The sequence below is a fragment of the Chinchilla lanigera genome, unplaced genomic scaffold (assembly GCF_000276665.1).
Source record: "Chinchilla lanigera isolate Chin_1 unplaced genomic scaffold, ChiLan1.0 scaffold00042, whole genome shotgun sequence".
NCBI classification, from domain to species: Eukaryota; Metazoa; Chordata; class Mammalia; order Rodentia; family Chinchillidae; genus Chinchilla; species Chinchilla lanigera.
Genome location: NW_004955443.1, coordinates 2,714,414 through 2,728,100, shown reverse-complemented (window position 1 = coordinate 2,728,100; position 13,687 = coordinate 2,714,414).

Here is a 13,687-nt window from a genome sequence, read left to right as displayed (position 1 = left end):
GCTGCAATCTCTACCTTACATAGAAGTGTATGATTATGTGGGACCAATAAGATCATTAATTTATTATCTCAAATTCAGTAAGTGAAAATGTAAAGAACCCATGAGAAAAATCATTAAACTATCTTGTACTGAGTTGTAAAAAAGAACCCTTCCAGGGCATCACACAAAGTCATTATTTTTAAAGTGAAAAACATAATCTTCTCTGAAGTGTAGATGTGTTTCCCACTTAGGTAGGAGAAAAATCATCCTTGGATTCCTAGAACAGCCATGAGCTACTCCCTGGCAGCCAAATAAGTGCCACAGAAATCTTAACTATAATAACTAACTCAGGCACTCAGCAAGAGATAGTTATACTATTATACAAAATTTTGTGAGAAGCATGGAAAAATCCTGCATAAAATCTACATTTAAGAACTCTCCTAACTGTATGTGACCTTGCAGTCATTGACAGGATGATTTTTCACAGCCATGAAGGAACCGAGAGTTACAGCAATACAGAGGTTTCAACCCAGGTTTCTAAGGAAGGCCCAGGGGACCAGACAGTGAGTGACAGAATTTTCAGAAGCCTTAACCAGAGGCTCTGAGAAAAGTTCATGAGGCTGTGGAGTGAGGAAGAGGTTGCATTATGGACTCCAGGAAGGTGGAGATGCTAAGAACATGAAATGTTTCTGTAATGGTGAGTGGGCTGAATTCCACAGAAGACAGAGGAACTCTATTTAGGGCAAACAGAGTTTATTAATTTTAGACCAGTCACCGCACATCCCCGACTAGCAGGTCAGAAACCTGGGGCCCCTACCTGCCTTTGTTCCCACCTTATATACATTTTTGATTTCCATGGTAGCAGACTGGAAGGTTGTAGCCCTGGCCACCCGTTGTTTTCCTTGTGTCACGTGACTGGCCAGGCCCCTGTCATGAGCCCAACCACAATGAAATATACTTTCTGTACTCTGCTTTATATGTCCCCGTTTAGATAACCATACATTTCCTTTATGGTTACAATGTTTACCTAGGGCCAGGGCAGGGATGAATCAACCCAGGCAGGGTCATAGGTGGTTATCTGGGCCCAGGTATTCCTTATCTGGGGAGACATTGCCGGGAAAAGTACAGTTTCCCTGGGAAGTTTCTCAGGACACATTTTTAGGCATTTACTACAACTATTCTATCAAAAATGATACGCAAAGATTCACTGTCCCCTACATTTGCCAAGGAAAACTGAAGGCAGTGAGCAAAGGCATTCTGAGGTTGAGGGGATCTGGGCTGGAACCATCAGTGCCCAACTGGTTCAGTTCCCCAAGGCCTTGGCAACTCACATCTTACCACTGCCTGCCCTGAGTGATAGCCATGGATCTGCAGGACTTAATGTTCGCTTTGCTGGTTTTGGCCTTGTTTTGATCTGATTTCATTCTATTCTACTTTTCCTCCCTTTTCAAGTGGAACTGTCTATTCTTCGTCATCATATGTTGGGAGCATATAACAGGTTTCTAGATTTTACAGGGGTCTACAGATAAGAGTTTGCCGTGACTCTCCATGAAAACTTAAGACTTGGATTTTTGAAAAATTGTGAGACTGCTAGGACTTTGGGGAAACTGCATTTCGGGATGCTCACAGTATAGTTAATCATAGTAGGTAGAATTAAAACAAAAATGAGATGGTATTTATTGCATCAGTAAAATTCTCTCATTTGTTATTGTATTTGACAAGCTATTGATCCCAAAGATAATTTATCTCATGTTACATGACAGATTAATTTTTCAAATATCAGTAAAATGCAATAATAATATAATTAGAAGTAGGAAACACATGTATTTATTTTTTCTTACATTTCTCTGGATGATATCACACTTAGCCACATTCAGTGTATATTTTATATATAATATTTGCCAGTATGCTTGTATTTTGTTTTGTTTTGTTTTTTTCTGGTACTGGGAATTGAACTCCTGACCTTGTGCTTACCAGGCAGGTGCTGTGCTGCTGAGCTAAATCCCTAGCCCAGTATGCTAGTATTGAATGTATTCTTTTAAACTTATCTCTATGCTGCTTATACATAATACGTAATAGGCTACTCATTTTTTGCTAATGTAAAAAAAGTTATCAGTGTGAATAATTAGGATTGAAATAACCTAACTTTGCCTAAATTTCCTCCTGTGTTAAATGTGCCTCATCATAGAGCTATTCTTTTAAAATTTATTAACATATTACCATATTAAAGCTAAAATTTCTATGAATAAGGGTAGGACACTAATAGAAACAGAAGTGGAATGACTAATTCCCTGACACACCACAACATTTAATACTGTAGACTTAAAAGATATATGCAAAGAACTCTGAGATGAATTTTTCAATCAGGTAGAAACTATATAAAAGTGTATGCAACATAAACAATGAAATGATGTAAGTTTTAAAAACAAATGTAATTTTTATATTAATAAGATGGGGCCTGAGAATTAGTCATTGAATTTCATAATTTGCAGATCACTTAAAATGACAATAAGTATGATCTCAGTAAAGAAACAGAAATAATAACCTGATTAGGGTGGGAACAAGAAAGAATGACAGATTATGGAAATTGTTAGGAATGAAAATTCTTATGAGAATTTTGTGAGAAAGGAAGCATAGAAGTGGCCAAAACACTTTTTTAAGAAAGTAGGCTACTCTTGTTCAAGTTTAATTTTTGCTGCAATATATCCATTTAAAATTGAAGTAAAATATTTTCAGGGGTTAATACTGTACAAAACTTCTGTATAACTATATAACACAGGCTCTAATCAAGTGAAATTTGAGTAGCACTGCTGAGCTAAATAGATTAATGGCCATGGTGCTCTGGGTGGTCCAACTGGACACAGGCCAAACTGTAGCTCTCTGTGCACCAGCCCACAAGCCACTGAATGGGGCCATACGGGGCTGCCTGTACAGGAGAGGAACTGATTACTCACCCTTCTTGTTCTACGGACACGTGGTGGGAACGTCAACCCAAAGAACTTCTGAAGTGTCTTCAAGACTCATTCTTTCCTAATCATGAATATTTACAACCAATTAGATCTGTGGTTAACACACTTACAGTATTACATGACTGTCTGACAGAATTTTTAGTGATTATTTACAAATATGCTTTCTCGATTTGCAATGTGGTAGACTACAATTTTTCCAATTTTTTTTTTTAATTAGAAATTGAACTCAGGACCTTGCACATGCTGGGCAGGCACTTGTGCCATCAAGCTACATCCCCAGCCCTCCAAATCTTTAAAGTTATGGTTCCTTCTTGCCTAATAATTCCATTTTATCTCATTTTTTCTTCTTATATTTTAGTATAAGTTGGTAGAAACAAAGCCCTTCTTAAACAGCTTGCTTGGAAATGTCCTTAGCAAATTATTAAGTTTCACCACTCGCAAGTCCTACTTTCCACAAAACAATAGAATATAAATGTATTTTAGTTGCTTACCTGACATTTTAAATACCTGCTAGTATTGTCTATTTTCTGCTCTCCAATGACATGTTTGTCATTTCTGCTGAGCACTCACCAGTTGGGCTTTTATTATCATATTTCTACAAATAGCATGTACATGATTTTTTATATATTCTATAAGATGATGGAAATGTTCTCTACTACTCTCACTTTTTTTCTCTGAGCTTTCACCAGAATTGCCTTTAAAAGTCCATTCATTACTGAAAGAAAAGCAGTTGTGGCTCTTTCCAGTACAATACCAAAACTCTTCCCAATTCTACTTATCACCCTCTTCCAAAGCAGCTTTCAAATTTTTAGGTGTTTGTTACAGAGGCACATCCACTTTTCTACTATGCTCCTATCTTTGGACTGCCATAGCAAAACACCACAGATGGGATAACTTAAACAAAAGGCATTAATTTTGCAACAGCTAAAGGCTGAAAGATTGAGATAAAAGTTGTGGCATTTTGGATACTAGTGAGAACCCTCCTCCACGTTACAGATTATTATCATCTTATTTTTGTCCTTTTATGGTAGAAAGAGGATCGTGGTGGAAAATTAACTGAAGCCCCTCTTGAAAAGACATTAATCCCATTCATGAAGGTTTCTTCTTCATCAACTAATTCACCTCTAAGACCCTGTCTCCTAATACCAATGCATCAGACATTATAATTTTAAAATATGAATTTTCCAAGACACAAAGCTTCACTCCATAACAAATTGGAATCCATTTCTTTCTTCTTTCTAAAAAATGAACTCAAAATAAATTTTAAAACCTAAATACAAAACAGAAACTGATAAAACTGATAGTTTCACAGATAAAAATTAAGATAATTTGGAAAATTTTTAAGAGTATTTTTAAAAGACAATAGTGTGATAGAAGAAAGATATATCAGTAATTTGGATTTACTAATATTAAAATACAATATAAAAAAACATTAAGAAAATTACATGAGAAATCAAAATCTGTTGACTAGTTGTGAGACACGTCTGAAATTTTTTTCCAAAATCTAGAAGGAACACATGCACTGTAACAATGAGAAATAAAACAATAAGTAGATATGTAATAAATATGAACAGGCCCCACATTAAAGAAGATAAAGAGGTAGAAATAAAAATATCAACAGGTGCTCAACATTATTTTCCATTAGAAAATTTCCAAATATAATATCAAAGACATATAAGTATACTCCTATTACAATGCTTAAATTAAAACAGAAAATGACAGTACTAATTGTTAGCAAGGATTTAAACCCCCATACAGATAGAGGAGATCTTTTCCTTCCTAGTGAAATTACTAAATGATACAAACACTTTATTAGGCAGTTTAGAAATAATTCCAAATGATTTATGGTGCTAACTCTCAAAGAGGTAACACTCACAACATTTGTGTACTTAAGTATGAGTTGTACAAATGGATTTCTTCTAAAGTACAAAACTGAGAAGGTATGATATTTAATCTCATCAACTGGTTGACTTAGGGGATTAGTAAACCATTCTTCTGGGTGTGTCTGTGTGGATCACAAGGACATGACCTTGGATACTATGTTGAGATTCTGGCTCCTTCCCTCTGGTTTTTTTCTTTCACTTGGTTTCCCTGCATGTTGTGAAATGAATAGTTTTTCTTTACTGTTCCTTCCTACCATCCTATTTCTGCCTTTAAGCTATTTTAGCATTGACTGAAACCTCTAAAACCATGTGCCAAAAGGAAACATTCTTTGATTCAGTGGTGGGTATCAGGTATTTTTGTTCAGCAATGAAATGTGACCAATACAGAAAATTATCACCAGGAGTGGAATATGGGTATCTTAACATTAATAAATCCAGACTTCTGTATATGGATATGCTGGTAGGAACTTCAAGGGTAAGGACAGTCTCATGTATTCAGATGTTAATGAGGACTCTCTTGTGAACTGGAGTTTATACAAGTCATGCACATTCTAAGAAACCTGTCAAAGAATCTATATTTTGCCCATGTCCTAAGACTTTTTTGTGAGGCTAAATTTAAAGGTGGTAGACAATTTAATCTGGGGAAGAAAATTCCAAGGCAGAAAAACATCCAGTTTGTGGCATAAGTATTATTGCTTACATGTAGACAGATGTAAAATGAGAATTATGAATAGAAACTGGAGCAGAAATATTTGAAAAACATGTAATTTTTCCAGAAATTTAAAATGTAATATTAGAGCCAAAAAGGTTGTGTTTACTGAAAAGATTAATGCCTTTAAAAGGAAGTCAATTACTTTGTACAGTGATAATGAGAAAGATGCTCTGATGGTATCTCAGGAATTTATAAAAGTCCACCCATCAAAGGTTTTAAAATTACAAACGTTTTTGAAAGGCTTTGTATTGAAAAAATATCCCAAAACTCCCTGGTCATTCAGGACCACCTAGCAATGTGTTTCACCTCATTCATCCATGGAGGCACTCGGGTTGTTGCAGCCATGATCCAAGGGGACCTGGTTTATGTTCACACGAATGATAGACCTTGGCATTGTACATACTATGATAATTATTTTGCATGCATGCAGGATGCAAAAGTTGTAGAAGCTTCCACTCAGAATCAAAGGAAAGCCTGAGACACCAGGCAAATTTTTATCAGGATTGGAGTTCCTGATATTAGCCCTTTAGAGGATGATGCATGAAGTTGTGAGAGTAAAGATGAGGCACATTGGAGACCTGAAAATGTTGGTTCCAGGAACATGGAACATCTGCGGAAGAAAGCAGCAGACAATAAGTGGAGGGTGGGGCTACCCAAGCCTTCTGACATTCACATTACATCACCACATTCCTTGGATACTGGAATAATACGAGATTTAATATTTCCTCTGCTAGTGTGTCTTAGATACTTTTCTGTCGTTTCTGAGACAAAATACAAAACGCCCAAAATGAAGGAAGGAAAGGTTTATTTAGCTCACAGTCTGTGGAGGTTTCAGTCCGTACGTGGCTGGCTCTGAGGCAGAAGATAGCAAAGCAACAAAAGCAAAGTGGGGAATGGCAGCTGAACAGCAAAGCAGCCAGAGCAAACAGGAGGAATGGCGGGAAGCAGTCTCTTTCCCTCCCTTACATTGTAAACAGGCTACCCCCACCTAAGGGGCATGTAGCTCTTACATAATCTCCATGCCCTCCTCTTCCACAGGCTCAGGATGTATACAAAGTAAGGGCCCTGGCTTCCTGCTGAGTCACTTAGCCAAACCTCTAGACTCCCCAAGTTGACACAATGTATCAACCATAGCATAGTGTTTGATCTGATTCTGTTCTATTCATATTTGTTCCTTTTAGATTAATGTGCTGTTTGAATTTTACTGACTCATGGGTAAGAATTTGCCTAGAATGTCACAGAAGACTTTGGCATGGGACTTTTGAGAAGTACTTAGACTGTTTGGGCTTTGGAGATGAAAAGAGAGCATTTTCAGTTGTAGGTAGGGCAGTTACATCTTGTTATATGAAATTATGGCCTTATATTGCCTCTACTTGGTGATTTAATATGCTTTAAGAGAATGTGTCTGCCTGTCAAATTGACAAGGGATGAACTTGTAACAGTTAATCTTGATTGCCAAGTTTATTGGCTTGAGAATTGCCTAGAAGATCAGTAAAGCATACTTCCAGTTTGTCTGAATAGGTGATAAGGGCTAGGCTTTGGACCAGGCACTGGTCTTCTATTTTCTGGTTATTTCATTGTCTCTGTTTCCTGACCACTGGAAAGTGCACAGATTTCCTTACCATACCCTTCTACCATTGTAGTTATGCCTTAGAGCCAAATAACCATGGGCTAAAAACTATGAAACCATAAGCCAAAAGAAGTTTTTACTCCACTACACTGTGCACTGCAAGCATTGTTTTCCAGCAACAATAACTTTAAAAAAAGTCACCAATACAAAAAGGCTGAGATAGCTTTATGTTGTATAACTATTACATCAGCCCAGTGATCATCAAAGTTTACGATGTAGATTTATGCAGTTTAACTATGATATGATATGATGAAAATGGCTCTTTACTTTTGTGATCTCCCTATCAAAATCAAATAATTCCCATAAAAGCATGGAAAAAACCAAAACAGTCTCATTAGAAAGATATACTACAAAATGTCTCACTAGGATTACTCCTAACTCAGCCTCATACTTTCTATTTATTTTCCCTCTTATTTCAACCACAGCATTTCCTCAATTTTATTTTCTAGAAATAATTTTACTCATAGTTTTGATTGTACATCTACACTGGCAAATCCTCATACATACATATATAATTGTTAAAACTGACTTTTTAAGCTATTAATCTCCCGCATTAAGTGTAATTTATTAGGAGTATTAGGAGTATTATTGTCATTATAATCATTCTTCCAGTCCCTGGAGATGGATTACTTCATCTAAGTGGATTGAATGTAATAATATTTGTATTACTCTTATATGTCATTGTCATATCTAAATATTTTATTTTCACTTTAAAACCAGTGTTTGACTGGAGGATCATTTTGAAATCACCTATACAGAACAGATATCCCATAAGCATGCAAATTAAACACCTTAGCATACAGTATTATAAGAAAGTCAGGAAGGATATCCAATACTATTAATGAATTAAAGGTTCATAAAAATCAAACAAGCAGCTCAGCCCAAAGGCAGAAGGTAAAACACAACAGAGTTTCCCAGTATATTTATACTACTTAGCATGTCAACAGTTATTAGTACAATTTCACTTGTACATATATAGAACCTCGCTAAAATGAGTATTCTATCATATAGGAGATGTTTCACTGAGTTAATTACCTGGCAGTGTCTTCAAAAAGCACAAAAGAATTAATTTGTGATTTTGAGAGAGAAAGAGAGAGAGAGAGAGAGAGAGAGAGAGAGAGAGATAATATGCGTGTGTGTGTCCTCTGTCAGGATAGTTTTAATATTTAGGATAAATTTTAAAACAAATTAGCTGATTTTAAGTCTAATGATCTATATAGTAATGTTATCTGTTTAGTATTAGTAATCAATTAACAAAACAGGAATATTACAGTTAATTTTCTATGTAAATGCTTAGAGGGTATATTTTGATACATAGGCAGATATTACTTGTTAATTATTTGGAAACACTGATAACATTAATAGTGTCCTTTATTGAGGTACATTTTATGGCAAAAAGAGTTTGTACTGTATGTGTGTGCAGGTAATCTTGCTTTATTCCTTTGATAACCCTAAAAGAGAAATAGTATTTTCTTTATTTATCATATAATGGAATCAAGATTTAAAATGATGAGGTAGATGTTTGAAGCTTCCATGATGAAAATAAAACAGGTATGCAATTTCAGTCCATTGTGACTGAAACACCTAAAAGTAAAACAAAGTTCTCCCCAAAATAAAGCCCAAGGAAGTTTTTTGTTCTTGTCTTCAAAGCATTAATTGTACTTTTTATAAGTTTTTCTATACAAGTAGTTGTGTGATGTGGGCACAAGGTTCAATGAAAAATTTGCCAATAAAAAGAAAAATGCGTCATTGGCAAAAGTGGGAGCATATCCTTAAAAATTCAGTGAAATCATGGCTTTCTACAAAATGGATTCTTTCAGAAAAAAGCAATAATTGAGATGGATTTACTTATTTTAACACAAAATGTGATCCATGACTGGAAACTTTACTATAAAAATGATTACTTCTTGTCATGCCTGAAGGTTAAATATTGTCAACAATTCTGTTTTATTTTTCAAGATCTTGTTTTCTCCTGGCATTGGAAGATAATAGAAAAGTTAATAGAAAATACAGTTTTACTCACTTCACTCAAGTTTACAATAAATAATTTAAAATGATTCCCTGTGGCATGTACTGTTGGCAACATAACAATCCAGAGATAAACTGTCAATTCATGGGGAAATGGATACATTATGGAGTATTTAATTTCAATAAAAATGAAAGTGTCTGGCAGATGCTACAAGGCAGAAAACGTTTCCAAACACCGATGGAGGAGAGAAACTTTGTAATGATTTCCCTTGACAGGCCATATTTTACCTTCTGAACATTTTACAAAAATAATGATTCACAGGGTAGGTCCATCCTGGCAAAACTCCAGGAATTCAAATAAGTTATGACTAAATATTGAACAAGGAGCTCTTCCTAGGAAATACACAACCCATTTGGCAAACATTTGAAATAGCATAAGTGTTTATGTCTTGACAAATGAAAGTTTGTAATACAAGGTGTATGTTCAAATGCATATTCTATACAGCAATATTTTACATAATAAATTGGGTTTTTTTGCAAATTTCTTTGAATACATACCCAACTATAATTTTCTTTCCATTAAAAAAGCTACATAGGCACATACATAAGCGTGTTACATAGAATCATTACCTTTAAGGTATTAAGACTAGAAAACAGAGGGTTCGTGTCTGGGTGGGAGTGTGAAAACAGGCAGTTCCAGATCTCCTCCAGCACAGCCCATGTGTGGGTCCTGTGTGCACGATGAGTGGTAGGCAGGAACAGAATCAGAAGGCCCATGATCTGCTCAAACCACGGTTCGCAGCTGAATGTCGTGAGAATCAGGTAGCATCCCCACCTTCTTCCCAGGAACAGAGCAGGAGTCTCACAATGCTGCCACAGTGGCAGTCTGTGTTTCCACTCTCTGCACACTCGGGACACAGGAAACTGTCTCAAGGGACCCACAAACCTGCTAACACTGGGGTTTGCCAGGGGCACCCCTGCGCATGCCCAAAGACACATGAAGCCCCAGGGCAGGTGGTCCATGAAACTGCTAAAGCCATGATTCACATCTGGGTTCCAGGGTTCACATCTGGGTGGGAGTGTGGAAAGAGGCGGTATGTGATCACTGCCAGTGCAGCACACCTCTGGTTCCTGTGCTTGCTGTGAAAGGTCTGCAGACACAGAATCAGGCACTCCATGAATTGCAGACCCTGCAGTTTGTGTCTGGGCTCTACCTTTGGCTTGAACTCCCTGGATTCACAGGACCAAGTGGTCTATGATCGTGCCACCAGTGCAGAACACTTCTGATTCATACTTGTGCCTTGGGGCTGGGGATTTAGCTCAGCGGCAAAGAGCGCCTGCCTGGCAAGCGCAAGGTCGTGAGTTCGGTTCCTGGTACCGGAGAAAAACCAAAAAAAAAACAAAAAACAAAACATACTTGTGCCTTAAGCTGGTAGGGGACACTGCATCAGATTGTCTGTGGCATGACAATATCTTGATTGGTGTCTGAGATCTGGAAGAACTAGGTAAACTTCACCATCTGTTGGAAGAACCCAGACAAAGCAGCATACCCTAGTAAATGAGGCATGTAGAAATCAAACTAACCATAACCAAAATAAAAATACACCCACACATATAATAGTCAAGATTCTAGACCTCCAGCAAAGGAACAGAATATTTAAAGCTGCTAGAGGAAAGAAACAGATTACCTATAAGGGAAAGCCCACTGGAATCACAGCAAACTTCTCAACACAAACCATCCAGTTGAAGAGTTTAGAGTGAAGTATTACAGGTCCTGAGACAAAACAGCTTCCAACCAAGACTGATATATCCTACCAAACTCTACTTCAAGTTCAACAGAGAAATAAAATATTTCCATGACAAAAAGCAACTGAAGAACTTCATGAGTGCCCAACCATCCTTACAAAGAGTACTATAAGATATTCTAGACAAAGGAAAAAATGACCGCAATTTCAAGAACAACAATAGAAAGGAACCCTCAAGCAGAGCAAGGAAAGAAACAAGTAGAAAAAGTACAAAACCAACGTCAAGTAAATAGCATGACAATGATATGTCAACACACATTGATTATAACAATAAATGTGAATATCCTCAATTCACCAGTCAAAAGAAACAGACTGGCAGAGTGGATTAAGAAACAAACTCCAATGATATGCTGTATACAGGAAACACATTTTACTGAAAAAGAAATCCATAGACTGAAAGTCAAAGGATGGAAAATAATCCTCCATGAAACAAGAACCCAGAAAAAAGCAGATATAGCTATTATGTTTGCAGACAATGTGCTCTTCAACCTGACAGTAGTCAAAAGAGATAAAGAAGGTCACTACATACTTGTTAGGGGAAAACTGCAACAGGATGAGATAGCAATCATAAACATGTATGCATCAAATATCAGAGCACCAAATTATATAAGACAAATCTTAACAGACATGAAAACTCATATACTTAATAACAGTATTATAACAGGGGACCTAAACTACCTATTGACACAAAGAGATAGGTTAACTGGACAAAAATATGACAAGGAAATAACAGATCTGAACCAAAACTGTGAACAAATAGACTTAGTAAATGTATACAGAGTGTACCACCCCACAACATCAGAATACACATTTTTCTCAGCTGCACATGAGACTTTCTCTAAAATAGACCCCATTCAAGACCATACAGCATACCTATGTAAATGCAAAAGCATTGAAGTTATCCCATGCATATTATCTGAGCACCATGCAATGAAATTGGAAATTAATGACTGAAGGAACTCCAAAAACTCAATAAACACTTGGAAATTAAACAACAACCTCCTTAACAACCAATGGGTCACAGAAGAAATTAAAGAAGGAATTAAAAAATACCCACAAACAAATGAAAATGTAAGTACAATTTACCTGAATCAGTGGGATGAAATGAAAGCAGTCCTCAGAGGGAAATTTATAGTGGTGAACTCACACATAAGGAAAACAGAAAGAGAACAAAGAAATAGCCTAATGCTGCACCTCAAACTTTTAGAAAAAGAACAAGTCAAATCCAAAGCCCAAAGAAGGGAGGAACTTATAAAGATCAAGGTAGAAATTAAAGCAGTTGAGAATAAGAGAACCCTACAGAAAATAAATGAATCAAAGAGTTGGTTCTTTGAAAGAATAAATAAAACTGATAATACCCTAGCCAACCTTATCAGAAAAAGAAAGGAAAAAACTCAAATTCATGCAATAAGGAATAAAAAGGATGAAACTACTACAGATTCTATAGAAATTCAGGAGATCATTAATACTTACTTTGTAAGTCTTTACTCCCATAGGACAGAAAACTCAGAAGAAATGGACAGATTCCTAGATAGGTACAAATTACCAAGGTTGAGTTAAGATATAAAAATCCTGAACAACCCGATATCAATTAATGAGATTGAAAATGTGATTAAAAACTTACTGACAGAGAAAAGCCCAGGCCCTGATGGATTCACAGCAGAATTTTATAAGAAATTCAGAGAAGATTTAATACCAACACTCCTCAAGCTCTTCAGTGAATTTGAAAAGGAAGCAATTCTCCCTAACTCATTTCTGGAGGCAAGTATTATATTCATACCAAAACCAGAGAAAGACCCACCCAAGAAAGAGAACTACAGACCAATCTTCATAACGAATATAGATGTAAAGATACTCAATAAAATACTAGCAAATAGAATTCAGCAAATCATCAAGAAAATCATACACCATGACCAAGTCAGATTCATCCCAGGAATGCAGGGATGGTTCAGTATTAGCAAATCAATAAATGTAATACACTATATCAATAGAACCAAAAGCAAAAACCATATGATCATCTCAATAAATGCAGAAAAACCTTTCAACAAAGTCCAACATGCATTCATGATAAAAATTCTACAGAAAATAGAAATAGATGGTCTTTACCTCAACCTGATCAAAGCCATCTATGACAATCCAACAGCCAACATCGTTCTAAATGGACAAAAACTGAAAGCTTTTACTTTAAAATCTGGAACAGACAAGGATGTCTGCTGTCATAATTCCTGTTCAACATAGTTCTGGAACCATTAGCCAGAGTAATTAGACAAGAGAGAGAAATACAAGGAATAAGGATAGGAAATGAAGAAGTAAAACTATCACTGTATGCAGATGACATGATAGGTTTCATGGAAGACCCCCAAAACTCCACAAGTAAACTCCCTGAATTAATCAACAAATTCAGCAGCAGTGTAGCTGGATATAAAATCAACACCCAAAAATTGACAGCATTCCTATACACAAACAACAAACAGACTGAGAGAGAAATTAAGGAAACCATACCTTTCACAATAGCCTCCAAGAAATTGAAGTATTTAGGAATCAATCTAATAAAAGAAGTAAAAGATTTATTCAATGAAGATTACACTACTCTGAAAAAAGAGATCAAAGAATATTCCATTAAATGGAAAAATAACCTTTGCTCATGGATAGGAAGAACCAACACTGTGAAAATGGCCATACTATCAAAACTGTTGTACAGATTCAATGAAATTCCCATTATACTACCATTAGTATACCTC